The following is a 4,665-nucleotide window of genomic DNA, read 5'->3' as shown; positions in this document are numbered from 1 at the left end:
TTATATCTCTATTAAATACAACTGGATTAAACGTTTTTTTCGAATTTTTTAAAAAATTAGTGTCCGTCGAACTGACACGACTGCGATATTTGTTTAATTTTTTCGTTAATTAACGTTGCAAGGTATATATTTTTTTGCATATTTCTCGTTGTTTCAACGTGTTCTAATCGATTAAGAACGTGGTTTTTGTCCGTATTCGTTAAAAGAGGTGGTTTACTGATGCGATTTTGAAAAAAAAAAAAAAATTAAATTTTTCGATAAAAACTCGTTTAAAATATTAAAATAAGCGGTGCGTTAAAATATCTCGACGATAGGATGTTTTCTAAGGGTAGTTTATTCGAAAAAAGTGGTCGAGCGTTTCAGAGACTAAGTCCGACGGTACGCTCTAACGGAGGTTTTACATGGTAAGCGCCCGGCCGCTGGCCCGGCCGGCGCCGACCGTCCGGCCGGCGCTTTGGTATCTATAAGAGACACGTCGAGTCGGACGGTCCGGACGGAACAGCGTCGAGCGCGTGGCTATTCTACGGCCTCGGTTGAGAATTCAGTCACCGCTCCTCGAGTCTTAGTGAACTTTTTTACTATTTCTCGACTGTTCCTTCGTTCTCGTATCGACTCTTTCTCTACACTGCTGCGCCGCGGGTCGCTGTCCTGGACGTAATGACCAAATAACGTGGCAAGGTTCCCCTTAGTCGGGAAGCTGGATCCTGTATGCTCGCACTAACTTTAAAAAAAGTTAGGGCAGTGTGCTTGTTACTAACTGAGTATCAATTCATGCTGGTTCGGCAGAGACCGTTCCAAAACTTATGTTATAGCGTACGCAGTACGTTTTAAACATACGAAAGGCTAATGGGGAGCGTACTACCTTTTAGGAAGTGCGTTCTTTCTGATTGGAGAATATCAAAAGAACGAACGAATATGTTTCTTACGAGGACGGTACGTTCAGCATGCAGTTTACGTGCTTTTTACCGCTAAGGCATATTCGTTCAACCAACAAACCATTCTTACAGAATGATCCTATGAACAGAATGATCTTAAAATATTCCACACAAACAATCAAACGAACGAAAGAAAGTAAAGAGAGAGTGGCGAAATGAGAGAGAGTAGTGGCGTTCGACGTTACAACGGGAATTAAAAGGGTGTCGTCGAACGTTCACTAAGAACGAAAAGTCTCGTCGTACGGTGTTACGGACCCACCTACGACACTCTGAGGCTATTTTAAAAAGAGAGTCTTTTGACTCTAATATATAATATATATATATAAAATACAAAGTTCCCTGGTTGATCCTGCCAGTAGTCATATGCTTGTCTCAAAGATTAAGCCATGCATGTCTCAGTACATGCCGCATTAAGGTGAAACCGCGAATGGCTCATTAAATCAGTTATGGTTTCTTAGATCATACTTAAACTTACTTGGATAACTGTGGTAATTCTAGAGCTAATACATGCAAACAGATTCGTACCAGAGATGGTACGAATGCTTTTATTAGATCAAAACCAATCGGTGGCGGATGGCTCGTCCGTTCGTCCATCGTTTGTTTTGGTGACTCTGAATAACTTTGTGCTGATCGCATGGTCATCTAGCACCGGCGACGCATCTTTCAAATGTCTGCCTTATCAACTGTCGATGGTAGGTTCTGCGCCTACCATGGTTGTAACGGGTAACGGGGAATCAGGGTTCGATTCCGGAGAGGGAGCCTGAGAAACAGCTACCACATCCAAGGAAGGCAGCAGGCGCGCAAATTACCCACTCCCGGCACGGGGAGGTAGTGACGAAAAATAACGATACGGGACTCATCCGAGGCCCCGTAATCGGAATGAGTACACTTTAAATCCTTTAACGAGGACCAATTGGAGGGCAAGTCTGGTGCCAGCAGCCGCGGTAATTCCAGCTCCAATAGCGTATATTAAAGTTGTTGCGGTTAAAAAGCTCGTAGTTGAATCTGTGTGTCACAGTGTCGGTTCACCGCTCGCGGTGTTTAACTGGCATTATGTGGTACGTCCTATCGGTGGGCTTAGCTCCTCGCGGGGCGGTCCAACTAATATCCCATCGCGGTGCTCTTCACTGAGTGTCGAGGTGGGCCGATACGTTTACTTTGAACAAATTAGAGTGCTTAAAGCAGGCTACCTTCGCCTGAATACTGTGTGCATGGAATAATGGAATAGGACCTCGGTTCTATTTTGTTGGTTTTCGGAGCCCCGAGGTAATGATTAATAGGGACAGATGGGGGCATTCGTATTGCGACGTTAGAGGTGAAATTCTTGGATCGTCGCAAGACGGACAGAAGCGAAAGCATTTGCCAAAAATGTTTTCATTAATCAAGAACGAAAGTTAGAGGTTCGAAGGCGATCAGATACCGCCCTAGTTCTAACCATAAACGATGCCAGCCAGCGATCCGCCGAAGTTCCTCCGATGACTCGGCGGGCAGCTTCCGGGAAACCAAAGCTTTTGGGTTCCGGGGGAAGTATGGTTGCAAAGCTGAAACTTAAAGGAATTGACGGAAGGGCACCACCAGGAGTGGAGCCTGCGGCTTAATTTGACTCAACACGGGAAACCTCACCAGGCCCGGACACCGGAAGGATTGACAGATTGATAGCTCTTTCTTGATTCGGTGGGTGGTGGTGCATGGCCGTTCTTAGTTGGTGGAGCGATTTGTCTGGTTAATTCCGATAACGAACGAGACTCTAGCCTGCTAAATAGACGTAAATTATGGTATCTCGAAGGCCCCCGGCTTCGGTCGGCGGGTTTTTACTACCAACGTACAAACAAATCTTCTTAGAGGAACAGGCGGCTTCTAGCCGCACGAGATTGAGCAATAACAGGTCTGTGATGCCCTTAGATGTTCTGGGCCGCACGCGCGCTACACTGAAGGAATCAGCGTGTTTTCCCTGGCCGAAAGGCCCGGGTAACCCGCTGAACCTCCTTCGTGCTAGGGATTGGGGCTTGCAATTATTCCCCATGAACGAGGAATTCCCAGTAAGCGCGAGTCATAAGCTCGCGTTGATTACGTCCCTGCCCTTTGTACACACCGCCCGTCGCTACTACCGATTGAATGATTTAGTGAGGTCTTCGGACTGGTGCGCGGCCAATGTGATAAGCATTGCCGATGTTACCGGGAAGATGACCAAACTTGATCATTTAGAGGAAGTAAAAGTCGTAACAAGGTTTCCGTAGGTGAACCTGCGGAAGGATCATTAACGAAAAATACAAAAACACAAAGAATATATTTGACTTGAACACTGTATAATAAAATATATATAATATCGTCGGTAAGGAGCCGTACTCCTCCTATATCGACACAAAGTATATACGACGTATTAACAAGCTATATACTTTGACAAAAGCCAAATTTTACAATAAGGAGGTGAGAGACGCTCCAGTTACGAAACTATACGAAGAGTGTGGCACTCTCTCTCGATCATCGGGATGAAGAGATATACTTTTACACGAATAATTCGAGGCGCCTGCGTGAGGTCGTACACAGAAAGACCCGCCGTCTCCGAATAATATTATAACAAACGAAAAACTTAAAAATATTCTCGAGGCGCCTGCGTGAGGTCGTACACAGAAAGACCCGCCGTCTCCGAATAATATTATAACAAACGAAAAACTTAAAAAGATTCTCGAGGCGCTTGCGTGAGGTCGTACACAGAAAGACCCGCCGTCTCCGAATCCTATAACACGAAACCGCTACTATTAATAATAATAATAATAATAATAATAACGATATGTGAGGGAACTTGAGCTGAACACATATCGAAAAAACTAAAAGTTACAGTGGAAACCACGTGTAATGAGAAATGCGATCGAGGCGCCTGCGTGAGGTCGTACACAGAAAGACCCGCCGTCACGATCTCGTATTTCGTATTTGCATCGTGGAAATCCAACGAACGAACAATATAATATATAAACTAAAATCTCTAAAGTGCCTCGTGTCGGAGAGATCACTGCTCACACCTCTTCTATATTTCGTAGTTGCGTTGCGTAGGCCTCACCTCCTAGCAACGGGACATAAGGAAGACTGCTCTTTGGGATCGAACGAAGCGTCTATAACGAGTCGTCGACGAGAGCGAAAGAACGCGAATAGCGAGCCGCAGAAAAAAAGGATACCGAATTATATATCTTCGAAGGTTCTCTTCGAAGATCCATGGATACCTATATCTGCGCGTCTCCAGCTATCTCGCGCGTCTCTCCAAACTCTCGTCGTTCCTCGAAACGTGCTTCCTACCCAAAGGGCGTTCGTTCTTCCTATGTCGTTTCGTTGTCGTTCGTTTCAACGGCGAACGATATACGATGTTCGACAAAACGAAACCACGTTGTACGTTCGTACTCGTGGATCGGGTAACCTAGAACGAAAACGCATTGCGTGGATGTTGGCCCGAAAAGATATATACCAAGGCGAGTGATGGTAAAGAGTAACGATTCTTAACTAGACGAAGTTGGTTCAGAGGGGACCGCCGGCCGTCTCTCTATCCTCGCGAGTCTAATGCCTCGTTCCGTCGCTAGAGTTTTTCAAACTCTGCTTCTGGCTATCGGGAAGAATAGACCGCGCGCGAGGAAGAGGAACGACGACCGTGCGCGTCCCATCGATTTTTTTTATTTTTACCTGAACCACCGAAGTCGATTCAGAGGGGACCGCCGGCCGTCTCTCTATCCTCGTTGTCGTG

At 45.7% G+C, this 4,665-nt stretch overlaps 1 non-coding gene across 1 annotated transcript; it reads left to right on the top strand.

Moving 5' to 3' along the window:
* Positions 1-1,271: 1,271 nt before the first annotated feature.
* Positions 1,272-3,195, top strand: LOC139997186 (small subunit ribosomal RNA). Its single transcript, XR_011802623.1, has one exon. It is a non-coding gene; the product is annotated as a small subunit ribosomal RNA (ribosomal RNA).
* Positions 3,196-4,665: the final 1,470 nt, after the last annotated feature.

Source organism: Bombus fervidus, unplaced genomic scaffold (assembly GCF_041682495.2).
Source record: "Bombus fervidus isolate BK054 unplaced genomic scaffold, iyBomFerv1 scaffold0037, whole genome shotgun sequence".
Classification (NCBI taxonomy): Eukaryota; Metazoa; Arthropoda; class Insecta; order Hymenoptera; family Apidae; genus Bombus; species Bombus fervidus.
This window is presented reverse-complemented; position numbering and strand designations above follow the sequence as displayed.